This window comes from Vanacampus margaritifer, chromosome 3 (assembly GCF_051991255.1).
Source record: "Vanacampus margaritifer isolate UIUO_Vmar chromosome 3, RoL_Vmar_1.0, whole genome shotgun sequence".
NCBI lineage: Eukaryota > Metazoa > Chordata > Actinopteri > Syngnathiformes > Syngnathidae > Vanacampus > Vanacampus margaritifer.
The window spans coordinates 22,209,614-22,226,802 of NC_135434.1; the positions used below are offsets into that span (position 1 = coordinate 22,209,614).

The 17,189-nt window shown below is 38.4% G+C and overlaps 1 protein-coding gene and 1 long non-coding RNA gene across 3 annotated transcripts in view; one reads left to right on the plus strand and one right to left on the minus strand.

Moving 5' to 3' along the window:
• The window catches only part of sema4c (sema domain, immunoglobulin domain (Ig), transmembrane domain (TM) and short cytoplasmic domain, (semaphorin) 4C), a 108,538-nt gene that overhangs the window by 18,791 nt on the left and 72,558 nt on the right, over positions 1 to 17,189 (plus strand). The gene's annotated exons all lie outside the window — the stretch shown is intronic.
• Positions 11,718 to 12,793, minus strand: LOC144049468 (uncharacterized). Its single transcript, XR_013293571.1, has 3 exons — positions 12,554 to 12,793; positions 12,166 to 12,221; positions 11,718 to 12,080 (listed from the first exon to the last, which is right to left on the minus strand). It is a non-coding gene; the product is annotated as an uncharacterized LOC144049468 (long non-coding RNA).

The window sequence follows — 17,189 nt, forward strand, 5'->3', positions numbered from 1 at the left end:
TCTTCTTTTTCTGCTTCTTCTCACCTTAAGAAAGTTTCTATCCACTTTGGTGCTGTTTTCTTTTGTCCTATGTCTATTTGCGGAGTCAAATTCACGAAAGAAGACAAATGAAGGTGCGATCTCTTAAATTTTATAATTACAGAAGCCGAGCTGTCTATTTAGGTCAGTTGAAGAGACAAATTGCCCTAACTTGTGAAAGGGTAACATGAAGGGTAAGATGAAGGTAAGGGGGGCACTAGAGTGTTGCTCCTACAAGACCACAAAGAGTCTGAGTAGTTTTTGGGAGAGTCTTATAAGGGATTTTATGAGACTGTTTGTCTTATTTAAAAAAAGATATTATGATTATTATTATGATTATGATTATTATTATTGTTGTTGTTGTTGTTGTGTGCATGGCAACCTTGAATGTGTGCTTTAGGGATCGCTGAATGTACATTTTGGTCAAATTCCAATTTGTATAACCATCAGAGTATTCCAAATGTGTGGTACCCTTAAACCATTAGGTAAATCAATGTATTTAATTTACAGCTGCATAGAGACCTATTGGGTTTCTTTTAAAGAAAGACAAACCAGCTATTTATTTCAGTTTCAGGGAAGCACTCTCCTTTCCTTTTTCAACTTGTATTCGACAAATTAGCTCCTACATTACAAGTGAACCACCGGCATTCACGGGCGTTTTGTATGTGTTCAATAAAGCCATTAAAAAAATAATAATTTAGAATAGGCACAGAATTCTGATGCAAATCGTGAACATCTGAATAATTGTAACCCTTAGCAAGCAATAACGACGTTAAGCCATTAAACTCATCTTTTGGACTTTACACACAATAATAAATGTTGTAAATATGAATACAATTCAAAGCAAAGTATATTAAACGGGCTGTTTGTATCTACAGTGGTTCAGAAACAGGATCATACGTCCATGTCACTTCTGACAGCATTCATTCACCGCTGACAAAACGGTATTTCTTAATTGCAGGCGAAAATCACTATCAATAAATTAGGTCAATGCTAAAAGTCCACTAGTTGTCACCAAATAAATACTTTACTGGCTTTGGCCTGAGCATGAAAACAATCAATAGCCAATATTTTAAATGAATAACAGAGGATATGTTTGAAAAAACGAAAACAAAACACAACCTTTGTGATGGGCTTCGTAGATTTGTAGATGCCGGACTGCAATGTGGGTGTTTGCTGAACTGCAGTAACAATCTGCAACATAGTCAAACGAAAACTCTATGGACCAGCAAATTACCTATTGTAAAATAGAAGCTGTGAAAAAAGGAAATGACAACGTTAAAGTATATGTTCCAATGATAATGTTTACTTCCCATCAGTACACAAGAGAGATGCATCAATCTTCTAAGCAAGACGAAAGTGATGTATACAACTGTAAAAAACAAAACAGTTTGAATATGTAAATGCGAGCATGGAAGGAAAAGAACATTTATTAAATGACTTGAACAGGAAACTGCAAGAATATGAATAAAGAGGGAAGGTAGTCTTTAAAATGTGATGGAGGGGAAAAACTCCATGCCAAAGACAGGACTGGACGGAGACTAATTGTATGTATGACTTGTTTGGTTTCTGCTTACCTACTGCAGGCTTCCTTTAAACGGCGCATGCAAGAACACACACACAGACACACTACTATCAACTATGCAACTTTTCCACTGAATTAAAGAAAAAGTCCTACTTTTACCCCTTGAAGCTCATTCAGTCTTTTGTGTTTGAACACATTCAGTATCTCTTAATTTCAGTCTAATAAAAGACAAAATGACAGATCCTTTTTATTGACGTCAATTTGTATGTGAAAGCTGCCAACATGTCTGTGTAGTTAGCCCACCACTGGTTTGGGCTGTGTGCCGCTGATGTGGCTTCCATTAAACGGACCATTTTCCATCTCCAACTGACTGCTGAGCTTTTGTTTCCAGTGCTGACAGCATGTGAGGGCTTCAAATCCGCATCACTTTTATTCAGAGGCAGGTTTGGAAATACAGTGGGGAGCGTTACCATCCATTTTCTACCGCTTCTCCGGGGTTTGGGTGACAGGGGGCAGCAGCTTTAGCAGGGAAGCCCAGATTTTTCTTTCAACAACCACTTTTTTTTAAGTCTTCCGGGAGAATCCAATGGTTTTCCCAGGCCAGCCGAAAGACATAGTCTCTCCAGCGTGTCCTGGGTCGTACCCGGGCTTCCTGCTTAGTGGGACATTTCTGGAACATCTCACCAGAGAGGTGTCCAGGGAGAAAAATGGGGATAAACCTACAATAAGCAAAAATTGTAGTAAAAAAAAAATGAAAGAAAAGAAAAACATTAAACTAATTAATTCAGGTTTGGTGCCTGTCTAAATTAAGGTACCACTGTGCTAATACTGGTACATACATCATTGTTACATTAGCGCCAAATAGGCAAAATTTTTATCTCACCCAAATACACTACTCAACATCGAAAGAGATCTCTCCAGTAAATTAATTATCATCAGAATTATCAATCATGTAATCTTAGTGGCAATATGCTTTTTTAACACGTCATCAACACTAGTTTAGATTAATTTGTATCACCAGAAAGGTTACTGAGTTTATGGTACATTTTGATTGCTGCATACTTTCTAAAAGGATGGCATCAGAATGGCCTGAGTATGAGTACCCCCCCCCCCCCCTTTTCCTAAATATAAATACAATAAACGTTGACCACCTCCCAGATAGAGGTTTAGTGGATGGCACGTCAGAAAATGAAAAATAAATTAAGTAGTTCAGTCTACCACGAGAACGGATGAGTGATGAAAGGTATAACTAAATAAGCCCCCCCCACCCCCCCACCCAAAAAAAAACAAAAAAAACAAACAAACAGCTACTGCAATGACAGTTTTCATCATTAACACATCTTAATATTTCTATAAGGCTGATTTTGTTGACGGCATATGACTAAGATGTCGAGAGTATGAAGCAATTATGTTTGTCAGCAGCGTCTGCAGCCCATAAAAAAAAGACTGTGGCGAAAGCTGCCAACCCATCTTGAAGATTTTTTTTTTATTGGTTGTCACATCTTGGTGTAAATGTGGCTTCAGATTTTTCCACCCGGACAAGAAATAAATGCTTGGAGGGAGAATTTTTTTTTTGTTCTTTTCACTGACAAAATCATCTTTACAACACCTTCAGCTTCTCTCCTACGTACTTTGAACATTTCTACTACACTGGCACACAAACGCATACATATTATATTGCTATATTTATTTAGTGCATATGCTTCTAATTTGACTTTTACTAGATGTGGCAACAACATAACAGCATGACCCATGTTTGAGCATGACATCTTCTTCTGACACTTTTCAGCATGCTGGGCAATGTCATGACAAGATATAATCCTTGTTGGTCATGGGGCTCGTGCTGACAGTTGTTTACCAGTTAGTATGCTGCAGAACATGGCTGTGAAGGCTAATGCCGACTTCCCTTTGTTTTGTTTTTGAGGAGCCGTCAAACCTGCAAACACATGTATGTTATTACTCATTGAGTCATGAGAAAATACTGAAATGTTGTAGAAATTGTGTTTTGGAAAGTCACAGTTGCATAATTCATAGTAGTGCTCAATGTCTGATTTTGGTTGGTTTGATTTCCAGCTTAACTGCCATCGAAATCAAGTAGACATAGCCTTGGTCGGGGTGATTACTTTCAAACGGGACTTTTATATGTTGCATAATTGGTACTGCATTTTGTCACATGCAATGGAAGATGTACAGTATCTGGAAGATCTGATGTGACCTTACAATTGGCAGTACATTATGTTCTTTATGTAGCATACAGTCGCATAAATAATGCATACAAACACTTGTGTAACCTGACCCGACTCACATGGTGTGATGATGCATCACTGTACAAGTAATACAAGTAAACGTATTTACTGCTGTTGGATTTCTATCATGTGGGCCAGACTCGTGTTTGTAGCAACAAGAAAAACAACAAAAATAAAAGTGTCTCTTTGAAACTTTAGTCATCTTCATTGCTCTCTGAAGCCTCATTTTTTCTCCTAAAAGATTAGTTTGGTTCAGTGTGGTTAGGTACCACAAATAACTGAGACATGCTTGCCACTTTTGGTGCCCTTTAGTTGAGTAATCAAGTTTATATACGAATTGAGTTTATACACACTCACAGTTGTTTTTCTCTGCACTGTTACGAATTGTAGTCTTTTCACTTTTAGCTATTTCTTTATTTTTTTATTGTTGCTAGGCCTACATATTGTATTGAGGTTACCAAGGGTAGGAACATATTTGCGGCACATGGGGACATCCTTAACAGTTTTCAGCCTGAAATTGTCACTGCTGAGTTGAGCCCCACAAGTGGCATCACGGGATGCCATGTGCCTTGCATTTCACAGTGGCTCTCTCATTGGAATGGCCAAAACACTTTTAAATAAGGCACTAAGGGAAAATTTATTTAAAAAATGCCTTCATTTTGATGAATTAACCACAGAAAAACTATTGCCTTGCAAAATTAACATATTTAATCATACCTTTCTATTTCTACACAGTGCCCTAATTCCTGGCACACAATATGCCTAAAGTGATATCTGTTTAGCAGAATATTAGGCTAACAACATGATGAAAGCATTATAATTACATTGCTTGCCTGCTGGATGGGAAGTTCATTTATTTACCTGTCCAATGGATGCACTTAGAAGATTATGGTTGTGCTCAAATTATGCAAGAAACACTTCACTTATCACTCAGTACTTCTAGCCTACAAGTATTACCTTTACCCTAATGTTAAACATGTAGAGAGCGCAAACAACCTAGCTAGCGTTAGCCTTGTCTGTTGGAATTAATTCATACTTGAAAGTGTTTATAAACAGCAATAATGATTTGTGGTCAGGATAACATGCTTGAGTTCAGTTACTCGCATACAGTAAACTTGAAATGAGTTTGAATCCTGTGCATACAGCAGTCAGCAGTTTGAAATTATATTCCTAAAATTAGTTAATTAAATGACACTTATCTGTTTGTATATATTATAGCCTGATGAATAAACTTTGATTTACTTTTGTTGTTTAAGTTCATGTACAGAATGTTTGTCATATTTTAATTGAAAAATGTTTGTTATTGTGTGAAATGTTTGTATTCAATTAAAATGGATCAACTGAGATTAACTACAAAGCCTCCAATTAATTAGATTGCATGTTTTCCACTACTGAAATAAAGCATACAACATGTTTTACGTTAGCTCATTTATTTCGTTTTATTCACTGAGCGTGATAAGAGGAACATGGAGGGCTCAATGTCTGGCACAAAGTGCGTGGTCATTTTGCGCACAGGTGAAGTCTTCTTTCCTTTGGTATTTTCACAGACACGCACTGTTAAAAACGTACATTTGCGCTGTTGTGGGCGCGTACACAGCCGACTTGCTTTCCGGGCCAATGGAAGCGAATCCTCTCATTCCCTTTAAGAGCAAAGCACTAGAGGCACAAAATTCAAGACTCACTGGCAAAGTACGTTTATAAGGAATTGTCAGCAGAAATACACGGGTAGATGATGTAGAGCTGCCCAGGGTGATCACTAATCAGCGCTTTGAATTGGGCACTCCAATCCGATCTTTCAAATCAGTGTGTGAACCCCGCCCCTCCACCATGTCTGTACCATAGCCAAGGATTTTCAAAATAATAAAGATGATAATTAGAGCTGTCAAAATTGATCAAATCAATCGACAACTATTTGAATAATGGATTAATCGAATATTTGGAACCTTTTTTTTTTTTTAAAAATTGTCCAAATCCTTTGATTTCACCATATCAACGGTAATTGTTCACTGATTTCTGTAGTCCTTCATGAAAGAAGACTGATTATCGTCTGTGTTTAATCAAAATAAGATAATTTGCAAACATCTGTTTTTACTTTGGAAAATAATGACCGAACCAGTAACATAGTACATCACCCCCCACCCCCACCCCCCTTTTTATCACTATACAAATACGAAATGAACACCAATCAGTAGTCAATTAAGAGTAATCAGGGGAAAATGCTTTTGTAATACACTTTGTTGCAGAATTAAAATAAATCTGATTAGTCGATTAATCGATTGAACAATTGATAGATTGATTGATTCTAAAAATATTTCATAGTGACAGCACTAATGACAATAAAAATAATTTATTCAATGAATTGGTTTTGATGCACATTGTTATCATATTTTTGAAAGAAATATGATGACCTCCACCATACATAATGCCTGTGCTTTGATCAAATCCACCAAAATCACTTTTGCCACAACTTAGACCTGCTTTCAGCTGGTCTAAATGTTAGTCTCATGGTTAGCAAATTGTCAAGTGTGCCAGGGGTGTGTAAAAGAAAACACCTACCGATGTGCATTGTGTTCTGCCAAATTCTCAAACACACTAAAGAATCGACAATAATGTCTTTGGTAACCATTTCCCACTCAATATTTTATTTATTACACAAAAGTAGAATCAATCACTACTCATGCTGGACTTTTTCTTGCATCATGAAGATAAAAAAAAAAGAGAGAGAGCTTCTTCTGTTTTTGAACGTTACCCTGACCCGGATTGCAGAGGATCTCTACAGACGTTTTACTTGCAAGTTAAATCATCAAATGCTAGCACATCAGCTCAATCAATCAGTTTTTTTTTTTAGCATGCAGTAAATTCATAATGGTCATTAATGGTCTCGCTGATGAATTATACACAGCTGTACAGTTTCAGCTAACACATCCTGATTGGAGTCCGTCACATCCGCAGACCCCCGCTGTCACACATCGTGGAAAAACAGCCCCTTGTATGGTTTTAATAAAGTGCTCTTATGTCTGAGCACCTGCTTACTAACAAAAAGCACAGAGGGGCTTTTCACAGTGAATGATCAAGTGTGTGTGAGGCCGCTCAGGGGCACTTCATGGGTGTCTTCATGATCCCGGGTCACGCTTTAATGTGCCACAAAGACCTCTGGCGAGCACACTCTCCACCACGCCATTACTAAAAACATACACACTCATGTTGGTGTGTGGGGGTAAAATATAAGCAGACTTGATTATTCCCATACTTTGATGCAAATTTTAGTTGGCTATATCTCTCTCTCTCACATACACACCTGTCATCCTCCCTCAGGCTCGTCGGGTAGCGATCCATCGCTCTCCTCCGCTGTCAGTGAGAACAAATGAGCCGGGGCATGTTCCTTAGTGCTTCTTAGTGCACGTGTGCAGGCCAAACTTCCTGTGTGTCTTACCTCCCTCTCTTCTTCTTCACGGAAAGACACACACACACACACACACACACACAGAATGTAACCTGCTCCGCACTGTTACCCACTCATTGCATTGTGTGTGCGTTTGTATGTTGTGTGTAGTTACAGACTTGCCACCCCTACTGTGTCAGTCTGGCAAGTGCCATTTCACAAGCAGCCGAGGAAGGGAGTCAAGATGGAGGGAAGGCGAAGGCCTTGATGTGAGCGTGTTTGTTGTCAGGAGGTTTATTAATAAAGATGACCTCGGCTGCTCAGGGTGTGTGTCGCTTTCTTCAGTTTTTCTTTCAGCCTTTCTAAACACACACAATTCACTAAATTAACCATCATTCCGAGAAGCTATTTTATTTGTGTATTTATGAATAAATAAGTATTAGTCTATCTTGCCTCTTTCTTCATCTTTGATTTCGCTGCAAGAATGCTGCGCTCGTGTTTGTGTGGACGAACATTCTCGCGTGCACCAAATCTGGGTCTACGTGGATGTAACAGGGATAATCCTTTAGGATATGACTCTTTTTTGTCTCATGCTCCCTGGATGTGATTATGTGCATCATTATGTTGGGCTAAGTAGGTTGAGTCCTTGTGTGCATGTGTGCAGATACCTGCGTACATTGGAAAAGTCAGAAATCCTCTCACGAGTATGAAATAAATTATTCTGTTTGTGTCAGGCATCTTTGAATATCATCCTCGTGGCAGTCTCAGTTTTTCCTGGAAGCGGAATGGTGTAAAGTTGCACTTTATTTAGTCTGGACAAAAAGTTTGTCATATTTTTTTGGACAATTCCAGTGCTGTCACAGTTGCAATCTCCCAGTCAGCCCTCGTTGGAAGGCTCCGAGACTATAAATCTACTCTTTGCTAACTTTAACCATGTGGCCAATACTGTAGGGAAAATGCATAAATATAACTTCAACCTCAGACATCATGTTTTCTAAACCCCAACCAGGTGTTTTGTTGCAAAAACTTGTGTCGACTTGCAACTGACTTGAGGCGTTCATCATTTTTAAGACGCATTTTTATTTTTGGGGAAGATGACAGTAAAGGAAAAGCTCAATACTGGGTCCAAGCATTTTCTCCTTTAGAGGTGATAATAACTCACTCTATATATGGCGTGGAAAGAATATTCAAGGCCCACTCTAGACACCAAAAATATATGGGAGAGCAGGAACTCAGTGGTGTCTCAACTAGAAGGCCCAGTAGCTTGAACTGACTTTTTTTGGCACATTTCAGGTACTTTGTACCTTTCCCTTGATGCATTTAATTGCTGCTCCATGTTTGTAATGCTCATTAATAGAAACAAGAGTGTAATAGGGAATTGGCAGTGACAACAAAAGATTATATGTACCACATTTCAGTATTAGTGTTGATCCCAAGTAATGAACTGGCAACATAAGAAGTGATGATGTAAGGGGAAAAAATAGCAACGCAATTCTGTGTTGAATGTGGCCAGGAGGTTTTAATTAGAATCAACATCAATTGCATGTGTACTTGTGTAGTCAGATAGGGTTGATGGAGACATTGCAGGTAGCGGGAGGTGATTTCACTTGTTTGGTTGGCTGAGCTAGGGCACCGGTCCCTGTGGACTGTAGTTGGAGTTTGTGCAGGATCCCAAAGGGCATAGCAGTTACCATGAAGGAGAGGGCAACTTTCAGTTTGCCCTCTGGGTGTCCCAACACAGGGAACACACGCAAGCCAATTGGCACTGTCTCAATAGAATACACTGCAAAAACTGTAAGATATCATTTCTTAAATTTAACCTAAATTTGCTTATTTTGATTTGACAAGTTATTTTTACTTAAAATGAAATTGTCAGGCAAGATCATTGTGCTTATTTTAAGATACTTATTATTTAATTATCTTATTTGCTCAAGCAGTCTTGGCATTGAGTGTTTTAAGTATTGTGAGGGTTAAAACAAGCATTTCCCACATTTTAAGATGACAACTAACCAACATCAGAAGCCCTGAACTGGGGTTATGAAGTATTAAAAGAATCAGACGAGTGCAATATTGTTCATTTCGTTATATTTACTAAGCTCGTTTTTCTTTCTTTCAGTGCCAGCTCAGTGGTCTAGGGGTAGAGGGCCTACCCTCAGGCTTGAAGGTTGTGGGTTTAATTCCTGGCTAGGTCATGACAATGAAAATGGGAGCTGTTACCTCCCTGCTTGACACTCAGGCTAAGTAATCCAAATGTAAAAAAAGTACTTATGTACTTTAAGAAAATAGTTCTATTTATTACAGCTTGAAAAACGTTGACGACTTGTTTTTAGTCTGAAAGTACTATTTTCAAGTGGTTGATATGGGCCTGGTATTATTTTCTTATTTTTCAAAATCTTACAGGTAAATTTTGGTAAAATATTCTTGTTCTGTTGGATAATTTTGCTTATTTGAAGTAATAATTTTCTTATTCTACTATATTTTTTTCTTAAATTTTCTACAGTCCTTTTTTTGCAGTGTATATAAATAAACTTGACTTGGCGGAGCCACGTTGTGTGAGTAGGGAGTTTACTCAAGCACAGCTTCCTTTGAGCCAGGAACTGTTGGATGCTCAGGACATTGTGAGCAAGTGTGGTGTCATGGTGAAGCAGCCACAATTTGTCCCGCCGCAATTCTTGCCACTTTTACTGCACTGATCAAATAAATCATTCACTACAGGATCATTTTGTAGATGTGCTGGATGATGGTCTGAAAGGAAAAACTCCTTGCTCGTATTTAGAAGTAGGGCGGTGTAGGAATCGGAGGTGACTCAAATCGAGATGCAAATTGGCCAATCCGAATTTTCAGAATCGAGTCAGAACGGGTGATAGCGTATTGTCACAGAGGAATGTTAAATGGCAAAACTCAGGTCTCAGTTTGTGTGACGTATGTAAGTGGGAGGGTCACATGCGTCGCGTGAAAAGTGCACTGACTTCGAGCGGGACAATCGGAAGTGTTTGTGTCTTTATGAAATTATTTAACCGGCTAATGAGCATTAAATTCTATTTCAATAAAGCCCAATGTATCAACACATTTGTCTTTGTTAATTTGGGCTTCTCATGCCATCAAAGCAACATATGAAGGGAGTTTGGACAAATGGACTCTGGACGGGAGAGAACAGGTTAGCTTAGTGTTAGCTAGCTTGCGACACAACACTGATGGATTTAATGGAACAAAAATAAAAATAAACACCCTGGATTCTAGTGTTGGCCAGGATACGGCAAGGGATCTTGGAATTTGAAGGAAGTTATTTTTAACTAAAAAGGAAAACCTTTCCATAGGTTGACACGTCAACACGGCGGTGTGCACTCACATACATCTTTCAAATAAGGGAATATAAGGTTCTGTATAGTGCTTTGGACAATGTATGGTTAAGGTCAAGCGCTATATTAAGTGCACTCCATGTAACATTTTGTTGGATTTTTCTAATAACCCATTCCAGTGGTTTGGAGTTGTTTGTAACTTGTTTGTAGGAATATGTCTTTTGTGACACTTGTCCTGGCTGGAAGTATTCTGGAATATCTAACCCGCATGTTGTCTATACACAATATAAACAATCTTATACAGTACATAAAAAGGTTATGAAAGGCATGAATGGATTTGTAACACTCATTAACATTCTTATTAAAAATTCTCCTGCATGTAGGGTGAATTTTTGTTATTTCAGCTGGAGCACCTCTGGTGTTTTGGTGGAAAGACCAGTATGACTATATTGAAGTTGTTGAAGTGGAAAGCTAATGAAAGGGGATCTGGCTGTCTGTTTTTTTTTAAATGATAAGAAATGGAAAGTTTGAAATGAATTTTAATCTAAGTGATTTAATCAGTAACATAACAGGATGTCGAGAGTTGGAATAATGTTTCATTGGGAAATTACAGTATACACATTTACCACACATCCCATTCTTGATTAATGAAATTTTCCAGTTGAAAATCTTTATTGATTACGTTATACATAGAGGACAAAAGTAGGATCAATGGAAAGACAAATAATTAACTATCTGAGAACTGGATTCCGAATCATACTCAAATCAAAATAAACAATTACACCACCGACTGATACAAGTTCTGTGACTTGACGAGTGAATGCTTGAATGCATCTGATCAGACCACAAACCCACAAATGATCACTTTGTTATGTTAATTTTGTGCTCCCTGTAATTTTTTAGCAATACACTTTCTTGCCTGATTTCAGTCCGACTGATGCAATAAATGAAATGTTAATAACCTCAACATTTTGAGCCGTAAATAAAAAATAAACAAAATGCATTTTCAATTACATTCTTTAAATACCCAATATTAGTAATAACTAATAATCCAGATCTAAAAAGTGCCGGAACGTCAATGAAGAAAACCCGACAGAAGTAAAAGTGGTCCAGTGCTTTAAAGAAGCTGGAATGCTGCCCATTTTGTCCAAGTTCATGTCTTTGCAGCAAGGATTTGTTCGGCTTTATTCCTTTCAGAAGAGCGGCAAGTTTAACCGAAAATCCTGTTTTTGAAAAAACACAACAACAACAAAAACGGAGAAATCGAGGGTTTTGTGAAAAGATGCATTTCAAGTAAAAATTCTACTTTAACAGCAATACTTTTTCTTTTTATTACATGTCAAACATATAAACAGAATTTTCTGAAAAAAAATGATATTGATGCCAAAAAAACAATTATCTAACTACAAAATTATCAAAATATCTATTTACAATTTTAACATTTTTCCAAACTATGAAGTTATTTACAAGTGTGTGTGCATGTGTGCAGTCTCATCCACCATGATGTCACATACTTTCTGGTAGAGGTGAAAGCATTGTCCTTTGTGCAACAGGATGCACACCACAAAGTCAGCATGATGCCATCCAAGGACCATCTCGACGTCTGCTACCTGATGTGCACAATAAAAAATAAATACATAAAAATCACCATAAACATATTTACTTCTTGCAATGAGAAGAAAAAAACATTTGTACCTTTCTTTACATTGCAACAGGGGGAGCTTGGGTGCTTCTGGTGCTGGATTCACAATCTTATGTCAGGAAAAAGGTATGTTACAAAAAAGAAATTTTTGTTGCTGCACTTGCATATATTACCACAGGCCTTCCTTATTCTGTACGGCATCCAATTTATCTTTGATCATTTCATTTATTCAGTGGTTTTAGTCAAACTGACTCAACCTTTTCTTTCTTTCTTTTTGGACATACTGTGCACTGCTATCTATAACTGCACATTTACATAATTCATGATCTGTAACACATGAGGCAATAGATAGTATAGGCATCTTATGACATGGGTTGATGGACAGTGAAAGCAGTCAACTTGAAGTTATGAAATTTAACATGGGACCAAGTTCGTGCTCACCTCGATGGCGACGCAGCTTGTCATCTCCTGATATTGGGGTTCAGCTAAACAGCCCTATGATGTTTGCTACGTGGCTTCTTTGGATCATTGAGGCATGCCAGCTGGATGCCGTTTGCCCATGAAGCTTCATCCGTTGAACGAGTAAGTCAAAGATACGCGCGATCACTTGGTGGCTTTCCACGTCTTGACAAATTTCTTATCGCTAAGATAATGCTCCTACCACCTACTTCCTTGTCTACTGTGGGCTTCTCCTACTCCCCCAACGTTGTGGTTCTCCTCTGATCAAAGCTACTGTTGCCATCTACTGGCAACCACACATCATTACAATCATGTTTAAACTCCATACTTGCTGGGGACGTGCAGGAGGTTGTTCTACGTCCAGCACATAAAAAACCCCGCAAAACCCGAGTTAATTCGTGGATGGCACTGAGCGGTTAGATTAAAAACCCGAGTTAATTCGTGGATGGCAATGAATGAGTTAAAAACTATTTACCACTGACAGGTCATTTTTTACAATATAACATAAATCACATTTTACAACAAGCCAGGAACAAAACAAAAAACACATTTCTATCCTTCTTGCTTGTGCTTGAAACTCCTCTTTCCCACTGCTAAAAATCTGGTCACTATATCCTGGCTGGCTGAAATGCCAGAGGCTTTGATAGCATCTGTGCTGCGGGCTGCACTTACAAACTTTGGAGCTGGCAAAGTGTGTGTTTTCTTGTGGTGATGGTAATGTAAGGGCATTCATCAAAATAGCAAACAGCTCACCACCAATTTTCAGCTGTAATTTTACATCTCTGAGCCAAATGCTTGAAGTGAAAGGCTTTACCTTTATACTTTCAAACAGCTCCAGCAAAAAATAAATAATGACAATACTGTGTTGACATTATAACCTAAATCAATGCTCAGATCAATTATGGGTGCATTTTGTTCACAAGCCAATGTTCCCAAATGTTTTTGTAAATAAGATGTTGATAAAATGATTAAAAAAGACTAAAATTTCAACACTGATCTTGATTTTGGATTTTTTTCATTAAAGTTAGTTTTTCATTTACTTTTTTTACGTTTTAATTTGTTCTGAGAGTAGGTTTGTTGGCAAAAAATGCTTAATTTTAGTTTAGTATTTATTAGTTTTAGTATTGTTTTTAGTCTTTCTTTTGTTTATTTGTTTTTGTTTTTTCCGAATTGTTTGAATGCAATAAATGAAAAAAATGTCACTAAGCATTATGTTGTAATAAAGTAAAGTACAATTCTCAAGCAACTGTTTGACCTTCCTCCTTCTGTATGGGCGCGCAGCAATACCCAAATAAATGCAATTAAAATGCACACAAAAATACCATGTATAATATTAATTGACAGAGTTGAAAACATATAGTTTTATAAATGTAAGATGTAGTATTTTTTTTAAAAGCATTTTCATTTTTATGTTATTTTAATGTTTTTTTTTCCCATATGTATTATTTTGTTAGTTTTCATCAACTGTAATAACCTTGGCACAGAGGCAGTGTTCATATGCATAGGACGACAAATTTGACATCATTAGCTTTATATCGGTCACGTCACGCTACACTGACTAATCAATCCATTGCTTGTGTATGGCTTGATGACTCTCACGAGGAATCTTGGTGGAGATTGACTTTGTCGGGCTGCGGCGCTGATAATGGCCTGAGCAAATGGCGGCCACCACCTCAATTTTGGCTTGTAAATCAGAACCTGCTGTAATGAGCTGCACTTAAAGGGGTCAAAGTTTATGACTAAATCACTCCAAAGGACGAAGACTCACTGCAGACTCATTTTGGTGGGAGGTGGGAGTCCGCTCTGCCCTTGGCCACATGTTCACCAAACAGCGAGCGTGTCATCGGGAATGTTTTCGGAGAGTGTGCTCAGCTCTAATAGATACTGGCATGTCATTTTGTTGGACTTTTATTGCCACATGCCTCTTCCTGTCCTATCACTTATTATAGTTGTCATTCCTAGCATGCGCACGTGCGCTTACGTGCACAAACTCCACACGCAGACACACACTTTGGCACAAGCTCAAATCTTGGGCTTCTTGGCATCCGATTAGCATCCCATTGCATTGTCTTGCAGGAGGGATCAAACTGAGCACAGACTCGGGCTCCTGTCGGGACTCATTGGAGGAAGTGACGGGTACATAGTTGCTCCATTTTCACTCAGCTCATCAGGGGGCTGTCAGCTCTGACAATATCAAATTAGGCGCATTGCAATTAAAGGTCCTCGCTGTCACAAGTGAGCTTGATGGGCAAGGCCTGTATGGTATCAGCTTGCCCGGCACACATATTAACAGACTTAAGGCTTTGTTAGAAATGTGCGCTTGGCATGTTCACACAAACATGAAAGCGCGTCCTCCCCCACCTGCAAGCACCCGCGATTAGCCCTGAAAACGCAGGTTTAAACTGTTAGTCACTGCTGATTCACAAGCCTCTGGCTGCTTGCCACGTCGTCCCTCACGGCGCCGACTGTCAAACACACCGACAGGCAGAAAGAAGCTGAAGTTGTGTGCACGTGTCTTTGACAGGGGTGTTTGGTGTTCTTAAAATCCACTTTTTTTTTAACGAGGCTGCCTTTTACACCACTTTGCTCCGCTCTCATTTTTGGCCTCTCTTGCGTGTAGTTGCTTAGAGCCTCGCTTGGTGTGCATTAGTCGATCCGCGTGAGGACGCATGCATATTTAAATGTGAGCGTGTACAAGTGTTTATGCAGAGCCTTGCAGTATTTTGGCTGCTGGCTTCTCCTGGATGAAACCGGTGGAAAGCTGAGGTCTGGATAACTTACTTACTTAGGAAAAATCCACCAGTGTGCTGCCACGCAGTAGGATAATCATTTGTTTGCATACCAATGTGAGCATTTCTGAACTTCAAGTAATATTTCTAGTACATCATGAATAAAGTATTATAGTTAGGGTGACCAGATTTTCAAAATGAAGAACCAGGACACAAAAATGTCACTGAAGATCAAATATACAAGACACTCTCAACAGGCACGATTGACATTAAGAAAATTTAATAGCTTAGGCTGGGTGACCAAATGTCCACTTTTTACATCTTGTCTGGGCATATAAATTCATGAAAATGTCTGGTTGTCATTGTGCAACAAGTAAGAGGCGGAGTGCATCATTTTACTGCGACTAGTAGTCGATCGCGAGGGGCGGGTTTTGTGTGTGCGTGTTATTATTGTTGTAATGGTTTATTTTTTTGTCTAAACAAAAAAAAAAAGACTTGTCCCGTTTGCAACAGGTCAAAAATTCTGCAGATCGGTGCCAATAGATGGATAGATCCCATCCTTAAAGCTCTTCATTGGCTCCCAGTTTCTTGTCGAATACATCTTAAAATTCTTGTACTGACTTTAAGAGATGGTCAAGCACTCTCATATATCAGAGACTCAACAACTCAATTTAAGACTTGTGGTGATCGTTTATTCCAGGCTGTTGCTCCGAAGCTTTGGAATGACCTCCCGCTGTCCATAAGTTTGCTCGATTCTGTTGATGCTTTTAAGAGCCAATTTAAGACACATTTGTTTGCCAAGCTTGTTCCTTTTTGACCTTTATTTTTATTTTTTACTTTGTGTATTTGATTGTTTTATCTGTGTTTTCAATTTTACCTGTCAAGCACTTTGTGGCCTTTTTGTCTGTGAAAGGTGCTATATAAATCAAATTTACTTACTTACTTACTATATGTTTAAAAAGTTTTTGGTTTTTTTCAATTAAAAAAAGAAGAAGAAGAAGAAAAAAAGTCAGCAATTTATGTACTTCACTTCCTAAGTGTTCAGATATGGTCTTGGACTGTCAGTGGCCTAGAACTTTAGCTCACTGGTAACGCTCTGCACTGCCAAACCGGACAGCATGGGGTCGATCCTGGCTTACCCCATTAAAAACAAAAAAGGTTGATCATGGGAGCAACAATTGTTATTTATTCATTTTTGTCAAGTCAGACTTCAAAAGACAGTTTTTGCTCTACCTATACAGAGGAGGCATACAATAAAATAATTAGAATTTTTAGCATTTTTTAGTGAACCTGAGTATCATTTAGGTTCCCATTCTCCCAGCCGGCTCCCTGATCCTTTTTAGTTTGTTCCGTTGCTATGGTTCAAATGTCTCCCAGATTAACTGGCTCCCGATCCCAACTTTGGCGTTAAGGCAAATTCAGTCCAGTAATTTTGTGTTTCCTGTCTGCAGATTTATCATAAGCTACAATGAAATTGTTCAACTGTTTAACAGTTAAATCTTTCAATAAACATGTGACTTATAACAGAAATTTCTTGCAGTCAGTCAGGAGTTGTCTCAGATTGGTTGTTTCTCTTTGGGTGTGGTGGTTTCATGTACATGAAAGCAGAGGCTCAAGATGGAACCGGAGATTGTTTTTAAAATTGCAAATTCCCCTATGTGGTTTTCTTTCTAAATGGACTTGTGACAAGGTTTTCTGCACAATTGACATTTTCTTGCATTCTATCAATCAGACCTGCTGCACTTTTGTTTTTTTTAGTCAATATAGCACAATGCTATAAAGCTGAACTTCCAGAAGCTTGTTTATTGACTTGAGTGACTGAAGTATGATGGTGTCGGAGAGGTTTTGCTTCTTCCTTTGTTCGATGCCTCTGTGTAATTCAAGCCAGC